Here is a 13,793-nt window from a genome sequence, read left to right on the forward strand (position 1 = left end):
GCAGGAAACACAGAGTCACAAATGGTATCAGCTCAAACAGACCCACATCAAGACAAATCATTATTCAAAAAGCAAAATTTAAAGATAATGACAGAATTCTAAAAATCAGCAAAAAAGAATGACTTCTTTGTTCTTTTTCCTAACAGATAAAATGTTATAGATTTTGCAAGAATGACAAAAGTTTTGGTTTGTTTGAATGAATGAATGAATGAATAACAGAATTCTAAAGGTAGGAGGAGAAAAGGAAAGCATCACATGAAAGGAAATTCCTCATAAACTATCAGCTGTTTTTCAGCAGAGTCATTGCAGGCCAGAAGGGAAAGCCACGATTACATGCTAATGTAAACATTTAGCAACATTAGTAAGTACTCAAAGAGAAAAATCTGCAACCTAGGCTACTCTAGTCAGAAAAGTTATTACTCACAATTGAAAGAGAGTTAAAGAGCTTCTCAAATGAGCAAAAACTAAGAATCCATCAATCCTAAATTAACCTTACAAGGAGTATTAAAAGGTCTTTTTTATGTGAAAAAGAAAAATCTGTAACAAGAAATAAGAACGTGTTGAGGGGAAGGTAGTGCTCAGCTGTAGAGAGTGTGCTTAGAATGCATGAGGTAGTGGGTTCAATCGCACTAAAATAAGTAAATAAAACTACCCACCTCCCAAGAAAGTTACCAAGGAAAAGAAGAACTTCTGGGGAGGGGGAAATCCTAGTTTAAAGGCAAAAATGCAGCAATGGCTGTGAATCAACAACTTAAATAAGCTACTACAAAGATTAAAAAACAAAAATTATAAAAACAACTATAATTACAACAAACACAAGAGGTATAGGAAGATGTAAAACATAAAATCAAAAACAAAACAAAAAAGGGGGAAAGGGAGTAAAACATTAAGTGACCTTAAATGACAATCGCTTGAAAACAGTCAGATATTGTAACAGAGCAACGTATATGAAACTCATGAAAACCATAAATTAAAAACCTACATTAGATATGCAAAAACAGGTGAGAGAAACACAAATACAACAGTAACAGAAATCATCTAACCATAAGGGAATAGACTGAAAGAAGAAGAAAAATACAGAAATGAACCAAAAATAAAAACATTTGGCAAGGTAGCAGGATACAGACTAAGATACACAAATCGGCTGCGTTTCTTTACATTAACAATAAAACAGGAGGAAAAGAAAGTAAAGAAACAATCTCTTTTAAAATCATATCCAAAACAACAAAATACTTAGGAATAAATCTCACCAAGCAGGTGAAACACTTATACATGGAGAACTACAAAACGTTGATTAAAGATAACTTAAAATGGAAAGATATCCCATACTCTTGGATTGGAAGAATTAATAGTGTTAAAATGATCATACTACCCAAAGCAATCTACAGATTTAATGTGATCCCTGTGAAATTGCCCAGGACATTTTTCACAAAATTAGAGCAAATAATCCTAAAATCTATATGGAATTGCAAAAGACCCAGAATTACCAAAAGATTGCTGAAGAAAAAGAACAAAGCTGGAGAAATAACCTTCCCAGACTTCAGACAGTACTACAGAGCTACAGTAATCAAAACAGCAGTGTACTGGTACAAAAACAGACATATGGATCAATGGAACAGAATAGCAAGCCCAGAAATAAACCCACAAGCTTTTGGTCAATTAATCTTTAAAAAGTAGGTAAGAACATACTATGGAATAAAGACGGTCTCTTCAGCAAACGGTGTAGGGAAAATTGGACAGCTGCATGTAAATCAATGAAGTTAGAATACTCCCTCACACCTTACATAAAAATAAATTCAAATGGTCTAAAGAGTTAAACATATGATAAGACACTATAGACCACTTAGAAGAAAATGTAGGCAAAACAGTATCTGACATATACCTCAGCAATGTTCTCCTAGGGCAGTCTATGCAAGGAATAGAAATAAAAGCAAAAATAAACAAATGGGACCTAATTGAATTTATAAGATTTTGCACAGCAAAGGAAAGTATAAGCAAAACAAAGACAATTTATGGAATGGGAGGAAATGTTTGCAAAAGATGAGACTGAAAAGGGCTTAATTTGCAGAATATATAAACATCTCACACAACTGAATTAAAACAAACAAACAAACAAACAAACAAAACTAGCCAATCCAAAAATGGCAGAACTAAATAAGCAATTCTTCAATGAAGCCATACAAATGGCCAATAGGCACATTAAAAAAATGCTCAATATCGCTAATTATCAGAGAAATGCTAATCAAAACTACAATGAGGTATCATCTCACACCAGACAGAATGGCCATCATTCAAAAGTCCAGAAACGATAAATGCTGGGGAGGCTGTGGAGAAAAGGAACCCTCCTACACCGCTGGTGGGAACGCAGCTTGCTGCAGCCATTGTGGAAAGCAATATGGAGATTCCTCAAAAGACTGAAAATAGACTTGTCAAAGGCTTTTGATCTCAGGTCAGGCTGACAAGCTCCCAAAGACCTGGGCCTCGCCCATTATTCCGCCCCAGGTCGCCTGCGCCCTGGAGGGTCCGGGGCGCCACCACTCGCCAGGCAGGCCCACCTGCGCAGGGCGGCTCTGGCCTGAGGCCCAGTCGGAGGTGCTCCGGGCCCGGCCGGCGCCCTCCCACCTCCCGGGGCTGCACCCGCTTTCCCAGACCCGCGTACGAGCGGCGGTGAAGGTGCGGGGTTCAGTGACTACTAATGTGGGGGGACCACGCACCACGCAGCAGGGCGGCGGCCCCGGACCCGCCTCAGGGTCCTAACAAGCAGCGCGGCCCCGGCCTCACCACCGCACCCCGACCTGCGCGCCCCCACCAGCGCCCCCTTACCTGCCCGGCAGCGGCAGCAGCGGAGGCGGCGGCAGGCGGCGGCCCAGACCCCAGGCCGTCCCCCTCCTCTGGGGCCTGGCCCGGGGGCGCCCGGCTCCAGCCCAGCCCCCTCGCGCTCTGGGCGGGCTCCGGCGTCCGCGCGTCCGCGCGCGCCCCTCCTCCACCCGCCCGCCGCGTGGACGCTCGGGCTGCAGCTCCTGCAGTACAGGTTGTGGTGTGGGAGGCCAGGCAGGGCCCCATTCCCAATGCTTCCTCTCCCACCACTGACAGGGTCCCGGCATCCATCCAGAACAACCACCGGCCCAGGGCCAGGCCACACCCCCAGCCCCACTTCTCCTGCTCACCGCCCCCCATCATTGACACCTACTCCCAGCCAAGCTAGGTCCCCAAAAAGGCCCCCAGGGTGAAGCTTCTCCTCACACTGAGATCCCCGCTCCCACTTTCTGCCCCACCACGTCCAATCTATGGATCCTGAACCCCAAACTGACCCTTCATACCTTACCCCAGGTCCCCCATCCCAAGATGGTTCCCTCACCCCAAAACTGAAGCCTCAACCCTCAGCTGGGTCACTTCCACTCTGAGCGGCCCCTCACCACTCAGCCTGTCCCTGCACTGTATGATTCCCCTCACTCTGAGTGCACCCCTAACCCGAGATGACACCCTCATTCTTCACCCAAGGGGGTGCGGCATTACAGGCTCCAGTCATCATGGCGACGGACACCAGTCAGAGCTCTGGCGGAGTGTGTGGGCAAACAGCCCTGTATCTGAGGCTTTGGGGTTCGGTGGGTGAGAATGGAGGTGGTTCCAATTCCCACCCAGGCACCCTGCCGCCCATGCCCTGTGCTTTCTCTAAGCCAGAGGCTCAGGGAGATCCTAGGCTGCATGCCAGGGTGGTCCTGGGCTGTGCACCACCCACCAGTAGTCCTTGGGTGGGTGATGGCATAGATGGTGATCCAGACCCCTAGGGCAGAGGCACTGGGCACATGAACATGCTAGAGGAAGGATTCAGCCAAGCCTGGCAATGGGCGGCAGGTGGTTGTCTGCATGATCTGGGCTCAGCCCAGGTGGGTTCAGGGGTGTGTTCATTCATGCGGCAGAAAAGGAAAGAGGAACCAGAGCTTTGAAAGTGTACTTGTTAGGAGACCAAGGCTCAAGAGCAAAGTGTGAAGCTATTTTGGCTAGGTCATCTTGGAACCCTCTGCAGTGCTGGTCGCTTGTATCTGGGGAGCCTGATCATTGATGGGCAAGTGAGAAGTTCCCCGCACCCTACATGGTATAGTTTACAGGCAATTGAAGAAACTTTGACAAGTAATTTTAATCACCATTAATTGTTATATTCTCTGCTGGAGAGCAGTTCCATCCACAGTCATGGTGAGTCTGGCAGGGTTCTTGCCGAATCCCTGCCAGGGGCAGAGGAGGACCCGCCCAGAAACATCCTCTTATCTCTCAGCAAAGGCACTGTAATAGAAAAGAAGAAATCTGACTCTATGCTAGATCTGTTCCTTTGGCTTTAACCCTGTGCCCTGTTTTCTAGGCTTAGCCTTGCTAGCTCGGTACCTTTTGTAAAAGAATGTTGCCTTTAGCCTGAAATATACAAGGCAGCCTATTCCCAAGACTCTGACCTTTAAGGATATTCACACTTTTGCACTCATATAAAGATGACAAGTTGCAGAATAGAAAATCATGTTTGTTTTGTTGGAGGATTTACAGGGGCACAATGACATGAATCATGTGGAGAGCTGCAAGAACAAAGGATTCCAAGAACAAATCATTCCTAAACCAAGAAGTTTGCAACAACCAGTCACACCCCCTACCCCTTTCAAGTATAAAAGGAGCCTGAATTCTGGTTGGGGAAGAAGGTTCTCCAGGACATTAGTCTGTCATCTTCTTAGTCTGCTGGTTTTCCAAATAAAGTCGCTATTCCTTGCTCCAACACCTCATCTACTGATTTATTGGTTTGTCGTGTGGTGAGCAGAATGAGGTTGGATTCTGTAACAGCACCTCACACCTTCCCAGTACAAGATGACTTTTGTGTCCTGTCTCAGAAAAGAGCCAAACAAAAGAACAGTAAGATACTCAACTCTACTATACTCAGAGAAATGCAAATGAACGTGAAATGCTATTTTCACACCTATCAAACTGGTAAACATTTGCAAAGATGTTCCCAGTGTTGGGAACCCTGCTGGGACGCCTTCAAAGTCTGCCGGTGGTGGTGGTGTGTAAAGGGTACACCTTGGAAAGCATCCATTGTTAGTATCTATCAAAATTTAATGTGCAAACACTCCAGCCAGCAAATTAAGGTCACAGAGAAACTTTTTATCCCATATATTTCAGTATTGCTTATGTTTTCACACAAAATATATATTACCTAAGGAATTTTAAAATACATTTTATAAAAAGAATCCTTAACTTTAGGATTCTGTAAACAGTTTCTTATGCTTTGTAAATTTACTATTCTGGAAAACAACAACAACAACAAAAATCAAATGTACTTTCTGTTTTTTTCCAGAAGTAATTATCAGCAAAACTTGAAAATGTAGAGACTCTGAGTTTGTCTTTGGGAGAGGCCTGCAAGAGCCCCAAGGACAGACTCAGTGGTTGCAGGGTTAGGGTTAGGGCCTGGGAGGGGCCAAGGAGATGGGTGGGATAAGCCTAATTTTAAATGTCACCTTGAAAACAAGACTGTGTCAAGAAGCCCAGAAGTCCCTACCTTCCATTCTCAATGAATCACGATGAAGGGGGAATAATAAAATGGTCACACTTAGGTTAACAGACTGCTTATTCTGATGCTTGCCCTTAGAATGCTTAAAGAACCTGACCGACCAGTTGCTACCCACAGCTCCAAGCCCAGTGTTTTAAACTACAGCCATTGATCTTACTGTTTCTATTTTATTCCAGCAATCGAAAGTCATAATCATGCTTGGTCTCTTTGTCCTTCTCCAGGGAGAAAGTCAAAGGACTGTAACCTTACAAAGAAGGCCACACCTTGAGTGCTAAAGAGATAAAGTGATCTAACCACTATCCTCTATAGAATTGGTCACCTAGAGGCATCATGACGCCATTCTGAGTCTTCTGATGAGAACATGATTCTGTCAGTTGTTATGAACACTTCGTTGTTTAAGCTATGGCTATATAATTATCCTGCCCCATCGCAAAGGTGGGTGCACAGTTTTGAAGGGATTAGCCTGCTGTGTGTTTCCTTTGCCTGGATGAGTAATAAAGCTGCCTCCTTTCTTGTAAGCTCCAAGACCCGGTCTCTGTGTTATTTGGCTCATTAGAGACGGGAGCTGATCTTTCAGCAACACTGAGGATCATGAGATGAACATACAGACAATCACCAGGACCTTTGGATCCACCAGGCACCAATATTAAAAACTGATGTAAAACCACAGAACACCTGCTAAAGAACACTACCAGTGGTATGGTGGGGCGTGGAGCTTGCATGAAGGGGCGTGGCATGAAACAGTGCACGTTTCACAGGCGCACAGGGCCACCATGAAAGAAAAAATATTAAAAAGAAAACAAAAACACTACCCAGTAGAAATTAAAGTCCTCCTTCTTCATGGGGATTCTGAAGAATGTTAAAAATGTATATATGCACACCTTTTCAAAGCAGGTCAAATAAGCTCAGCCTTCTGGGCTGGGGAGGCTTCAGGAATGGAAATCCTGAGTGTCCACATGGCAATGGCTGGGGCAGGTACTGCCAACACAGGATGAGCCTGTACCCCAGGGACCAGAGGTACTGTCAAAATAAACCCACTGCAAGCACAAACATTGATGAGTCAAAAACCATAATGTTGAGGTTACAAAACAAAGCCAAGATCCAAACACAGCCCCCTCAATGTCACTACAAACAAAATGAGGGAAACCAACTCAGAACACTTCAACAAATAATGTGGATCCCTTGATTCTCCCAAACACGGCACAGGGGGCCTGTGCCCAGACCACTGGCTTCCTTTAGGTCTGCATATCCACATTCTGTGCTTTGAACATCTCCTAGAATTTAAACTGTAACCCCTTGCATATCCAGGCCATCTTATCTGGATAAAAGCTAAATTCCAGAATATTTAAACAACATTTTGCATTATTTCTAGAATACAGCAGGGAAGGCCAACAACGTAAAACACAATGCCGGAGGCAATGGGTGGGGGCAGGTGACTGTCCCAGAGCTTCAGGCATTCTGAAATTCTGAGCAGTTGTCAGGAGTTCTAGGAATGTGACCTTAGTCACTCACTCATTTATGAGTTTTATAAAATTAACTCATGCTTTTATTAAAGTTCATAAGAAGTGCACCTTTCACAACACAGTGTCACAGAATGACAACCCTTACACCTAAGAGCCCATCTCTGCATCTAGAAGCACGTGGTTAAAGAAACTTCTGTGTACTGAGCCCTCTTTGGAGGAAGCCACTAACATTAGCCTGAATGGCCTTTATTGGATGAGAATCCTGAAAATTTGCTGGCGTAAGGTCTGTGTTATCAAAGATCAAGTGTGCCATCCCTGTCTGAAGGTTCAACTTAGTGAGATTTTACTCTGGCCAAGTTAAATTTAAAGGCCACCACATGGAAATTTCTATCAATCAGAGCTGTCTGAGCTGCCTCAGGAGACAGTTCCTCATCCTCAGTGGGCTGGTATAGAGTTTGATCTGAACAGGGAGGGCAGCCAGACTTGAAATCATATATTTCTGGAAAGGTGGGCCACAAAGCCAGGTGTATCTGGGTGCTGCTGGTTACACACGCTACAGCAAAGACCCACACATAAATTGCCACACTCCTACAACCTGTCTTTATCAAAATCAAGGGAGGGGCAATGGTAATATTTGGAGAATGAAGGCAGTCTGTAAACTTTAAGATCAATGTGGTCTTGAAGATCGAATTTATAACCTGATATATTACAATGGTCTCTGTGACACGCTTAACTGTAGGTATATATTAAAATGAAAATGACATTGCATAGCCTTTGTCACTCAAACCCTCTCAGATACCTTCTGTACTTACTGTGGTGCTGAGAACGTGTGTCCCAAGTATTCACTGACTGAGCAGCTAATTCCATTTAACAGCATTGATAGAAATGAAACAGGATGATAGCTAATGCTGAGTCTTGCTACAAACCAGGCATTCCTTTTATTTTATGTGCATTATCTCATTTCATGGAAAGAACACAGAATTTGGAGCACATTGACCTGGGTTATAATTTCAGCTCTATTTAAAAACAACAACAAAACAAACCCAATAGGATTTGCACCAAACTTCGATACTGGTTACACGCAGGAAGTAAGCCCAAGGAACAGCGTGAGAATTCTCCACTTCGGTCTATGCAGTTATGTACATGAATATTGACACATAGACATTGTAGTATGTATAAATCATACATAGCGTATACCTAGTGTGTATGCAGGTGTTCAAAAAGTATTTGCTGTTTTGAATTTTTAAGAAATTTGCTACTCTATAAAATATAAACAATTTACACATTGCAACAGAGAGGGGATTTGCAACAACTTCGCAATGTGATTCAATTCACATTTAAATTAAACGATTGATTTCTTCTAACTTATTTACCTTATTTTTCATGTTAAAACCCTACAATGACCTCAGTGAGCATATCATAATGTACGCATAATGATGGCGAATATACACAAGCTCACGTTCCGGCAGTTAAAGATAAGGAACAACACAAACATTATTAACAGTGACATGCCTATTTACGGGAAACTTGTTTTCCGTTTTTGAACTTTTCTGTATTGTTCAAATTAACAAGGTCCTTGGCAAACATTAAGAGTTCTGCTCTTTGACCTGCTGACCGTGGGGAGCCCTTTGAGTGTGTTGGGCTAGGACTCTCGGGGCAGCAGTAGTGGGAACGCCTCACAGGGGAGATGAGGATGGGAGACTTGTCTTCAGTATAAAGAAGCAATACACATTCACTCTGAAGCCTTGGAAGAGTTACTTGCCCTTTCTGAGCCTTGGATTTCCAGGTCTCTAACCTTAGTTTGATTTCTTATCCACTTACGAAGCCCCCACCAGTGCAGCCTCTAACTCACAGCCTCAGGGCATCTCTGGATACATGCGGTGTGTGAAGCACCTGTTTCCAGGGTCTGAGTCTGACAGCAGTTCCCCCTGGACAAACAAATCCTCCACGAGGCACACGATCCTTCGCTGACCAAACCTTGGCTCCTCCAGACTCGACCTCCATCATCTGACCTTCAGCATCATCCTGCTGGGCCCATGTCACCCAGGCAAGTCCCCTGCTGAGTCAGCTTAGCCAGGGCTGGGATATGACCACCCAAGGGAATCTGACCATCTGGCCTGCCTGCAGCAGGAACCCCTTAAGGGCCAGCCAGAGCCCAGACCGTGGATGTTTCCTCTCAGTGAGTTTTCATCCATGACCCCACCCTGTCCCTGGGCTGTAACCCCCACTGGCCTAGGCCAAAGGTGGACTTGGGCCTGCTTCCCCCCAGCCATGTCACTCCTTGGAGAGTCCCTCCTGAATACAGTGTTCCATCTTTAGCGCCTGTCGGGTAACTTTCCCTAGGGGGGCGGTGGCTGCCCATGGATCAGGGCACTGTCTTCGTTGCCCCCACGTTCTGAAATGATGGACACAGAAAAATGGAAACCATCCCATTTGCCACCCAGGCTCCCCTACCAGGAGGGCCCCCCTCAGACATCTCCACCCAGGGTGCTCACTGACCCAGGGCTGGAGGTCACGTCAGTCTCCAGTCACCAGCCACCCTCTGTGTCACCAGACCAAAGACCTGTGGCTTTTCACTAATCCCATTTCCTCCAATGAAAGAATCAGGTAAATACAATAAAATACTAAGAGGAGCAATGAACACAACCACCACATCTCCACTGCCACAGCACCTTTCTTTTAAAGCACTTTAGCTTCTGCTGTCCCATTTGAAACATTCCTAATATCTTAATTAACAAGGTAATATGTATTCTTTTTATTCTATATTTATTGAAGTATAGCTGATTTACAATATTGTGTTAGTTTCAGGTGTACAGCATAATGACTTGGTGTTTTTGCAGATTATACTCCGTTATACATTATTACAAGATATTGGGTTTAAATCCCCAGGATGCACAGTAAATCCTGGTTACTTATCTATTTTTTATACAATAGTTTGTACATCTCCTTTTAAAATTACAATCATGTTGAGTTTATACTGTATTTAATAATTATTTTAGATGTAAAAATGTGGAAAATGAAACTGAAACTCACAAACACATGTACATGTAAATACTAGACGCTGTGGTCACAGAGGAAATAGAAGAGTTAAAACCCTGATGTTGGGAACGCAGGCTCCACCAGCTACTAGCTCTGTGACCCTGGGTAATTAGGGTCACCTCTCCCAGTGGTCTCCCGACTGCAGGGCGGAAGTAAGGAGCCGTCTCCCTCCTGGGGTGCGGCCTGGTGCTGGGCGGGTGCTCCGTGAGCTGGAGCCCAAGGGGTTGGGACTAGAGGCTGGCCGGGATGTCCAGGAAAGTGGGGGGGTGATGCACTGAGGGGCAGGACTGATGGGGCAGAGCAGATGAAGCTGCAGGGCGCGGCCCTATGGCCTCCTTCCCCTCCAGCCCGACACAGGCAGACCCCTTTACCCAGGTCCACATGAACTGGGCTGGAGTCTTTGGCTCAGCCTCTCTGAGGAGCCTCATGACTGTCCCACAGGCCTTCACTTGGGGGTGGCCCCTTCTTTCCAGGAGCCTGGAAATGATGGGAGCTCCCTCATAGGGAGGTGTCCTGGGTACCAAAGCTGGGATCCAAACATCAGGTGCCACCCCGGGTCTGTCTGTGTCCAATCCTCAAGTGACACAGGCCAAGGGCCACCTGACCCATGGGGGTCCAAGGTGCTGTCCCTGGGGTCTCCACATGTGGGGGCATGTGTTTGACCTGTGCTCCTCCAGAGGAAGCAGGGACTTGGCCCTTCACTTCTGCAAGGGTCACCCTGCAGACTCAGTCTGCTGGGTGCTACACAAACACACACACGGCACACACCACATACACACCCTACATAAACACACACACCACATACACCCCACACACAAACATACACATGCAGACACACATCACACACACATAGGGCACATACTCGTGTCTCCCCCTTCCCTGGGGCCATGCAGGGAGCCCAGCAGACTGACCAGTGACAGCCACAAGACTTCACTGACTCAAAGTAAATTCCATCTCATCATTAAATTTGTCATTTATTTTAAGGTGTCAAGTGGGAAAAACTTTTAAGAAGAAACTCAGCAGGACAATGACCGCACGGCCTCACAGAAGCAGAGCCTGAGGAGGAGACCCGGACCAGGGAGATGTGGGTGAGCCAGCAGCGGGGCTTCTGCTCAGGTCAGGATGCAGCCCTCGTCCCGCCCTCCTTCCCCTCCTCCTTTCTTTCTTCCTTTCTAATAACTGTATTTGGAAAGGTTTCTTCTGCTACAGTTTGCCTGTTCCTTTTCGTTCCATTTAATAGCAACAGATTTCTTATACTGGTGTGAACACCGTCAGTATCTTTTGAAGTGCACCGTGCTTTTCCTGTTTAGGAGGGTCAGGCACATTCACACAAAGGAACCAGAGATTATCCAATCTGCAGCAACTTTGTAATGAAACCCAGGTGCTAGGTCCTCACCGAAGGTAGGGGAGCATCAGCCCTCCTCACGGCTCTGCGGGGAAGACAGTTTTGTGGCTCTGGGCTGCCCCTCCAGTGACACAATCACCACCGGATGGGGCAGCCGAGGCCTGAGCTGGCAAAATCTGCCTCGGTCTTCGGGAACTTTCTCACTTACCAAACATCAGCCTCTTCCCCTCCTTTCTTGTCCTTCCATGGACCAGAGAGGACTGGTGGCGGGACTGGGCCATCAAAATACTACGAGGGGCGCCCATTCTTTCTCCCAGAAATGACTTCCTGGAACCTGCCCAGCTCTTATCCAGCTGCTCCCTAGTGTTTCTGGTCCATCTGACCCCTGTAAAGTCCATGCGGAAGCCCTCCAGGCCTTGAGAAACCCCCAACCCCCGCCTATGTCCACCGCTGACCATAGGGTGCACCTGAGACTGCAGACTGTTTTTTGGGGACTATATGTAAATATATATATATATATCCCAGAGATTTCAATCTTTAAAGACTAGAGAGCTTTTCAAAATACAAAAGAAACCAAAAATAAAATAGCCATTTGTTCTTGAAGAGTTGCCAGAACTCAAAATGTAAAATCCAGTTTTGCAGTATGTTCTGGTTATATGATCCAGACTTTAGAAGACTGTTGGGACAGCTCGCAGAGCCGCAGTCCAGTGGGCAGCCCGTGCCCCGAGCTATCCGCCTCCCCCCGCCCGCCAGCCCGAGGCCTCCCGAGCCCCGCCCGAGGCCCCAGCAGCAGCGCCGGGGAACACCTACATCCACAACCTGCTCCTGGACGGACCGATCAGGGTGTGGCCATGGTGTGCTCTAAGGACTCACTCCACATCTGGGCCGCCAGCCCAGGAAAACCTTTGCTAGCATCACACCAGCTGAGGTTGGTGTCCTGATTGGCAAAGACTGGTCAAGATTTTTCATGAGTGGGTTAAGGCTTGGGGGCCAGAAATGTTCTGTGATCCAGGACTCACTGCTGCAGGATGGAGAATTTCCCATGGATCTTTGTACCAAGATCATAGGTGGCACACTCACCTTCAATATCATGGTCACCGTGACTGCCAAGACGCTAGTCCTGCTGATGGGCAAAGAAGGTGTCCACGGTGGTATGATCAAGAAATGTTATAAAATGGCCTCCCTCCTGTGGTGTTCCCAGTACTGACCTCATCTGTCCCTTCCCCCTACTGCTCCCCACTGATTTTGCACCCCTCTCCTTCCCCCCACATACACCATTTTTATTTTTGTGGCCATTACCTCACATCCCTTTTTGCTGCCCAAGCCACATGGTCAGAGGTTAGGGCTGGATGGACACCTCCCTCTTCTCATACCCTTCCTATGTGTGGTTGGATAACTTTTTTGTTTTTTTGTGAATTTTTCCTGAATAAAAAAAGATTCTACCAAAAAAAAAAAAAAAGACTGCTGATCTGAGCCAAAAATATGTAATTCTCTTTTAATGTCAGATGCTACCTTTTCAGTAGCCTTCCCCTAAGTTGCTTTCCATTCAATTGCCTGCTAGCCCTGCCAGCCCTGCCTCCCCACTCATGAGATTCACTTACCTGTGGCTCTGCTGCACAGGACTGGGAGTACTCAGACCATCCAACTTTCTCCTCCAGGATGGCAGACATCTCTGACCATTCGACTGCCATATTCCGTGATGTTTGGGTTCAAAGTATATTTGTGATGGTGGCGTTTCCAAGCTCTATGTAGGGTCTACCTCCATGCTTAAAGTCATAGCTGGGTCTGCCATGAATGTCCCCCTAATAAGCCTAAGGTTTCTTCTTAGATTTACACAAAATGTACATTTTTGTTAATCTATGACTTTACTTCTTTATTTCTTGCAGTGTCCATGTTACATATTTTTAGATAAAAGACTCAATTTCAATTAAAATTAACTCAAACATATCTCCTTTACAATAGTATTAAGAAATTGGAAACAACCTTGAAATATGGCGGTCATAATCTCATGGGTTTTATTCTCTTTTTTAAGCAAAATAAATCATTATCTCCTCTCTTCCCAGTGGGGACACGGGGAGGGGAGCATTAATCCTGAATGTTTACTTATGTCTAAAAAATAGCTTTTCAGAGTGGGTGAACAGACTAAATGTGTTTATTTTTTATAAGAGGTAGGAAATTAAACTCCTGAAGACAGTTTCTTTACCTTGTTAATTTAATTTATGAAAAAAATGTGGTGAAAATTGCAAATCTTCTTCAGACTTCTCAAAGATATTGGGACAGGTACCTTATCACAAAGGTCATCACCAATGGTCTTTCTGATTCTAGAGGAGGAACCTATTATGAAATAGTAAGCAATTAGTCAATATTATTATTTTATTCTGAACCTTTGAGAATTAAGACA

At 45.5% G+C, this 13,793-nt stretch overlaps 1 pseudogene; it reads left to right on the forward strand.

The window, feature by feature from the left end:
* The first annotated feature begins 989 nt into the window (after positions 1-989).
* On the forward strand, positions 990-12,599 carry LOC140694349 (profilin-1 pseudogene; annotated as a pseudogene).
* Positions 12,600-13,793: the final 1,194 nt, after the last annotated feature.

Source organism: Vicugna pacos, unplaced genomic scaffold (assembly GCF_048564905.1).
Source record: "Vicugna pacos unplaced genomic scaffold, VicPac4 scaffold_21, whole genome shotgun sequence".
NCBI lineage: Eukaryota > Metazoa > Chordata > Mammalia > Artiodactyla > Camelidae > Vicugna > Vicugna pacos.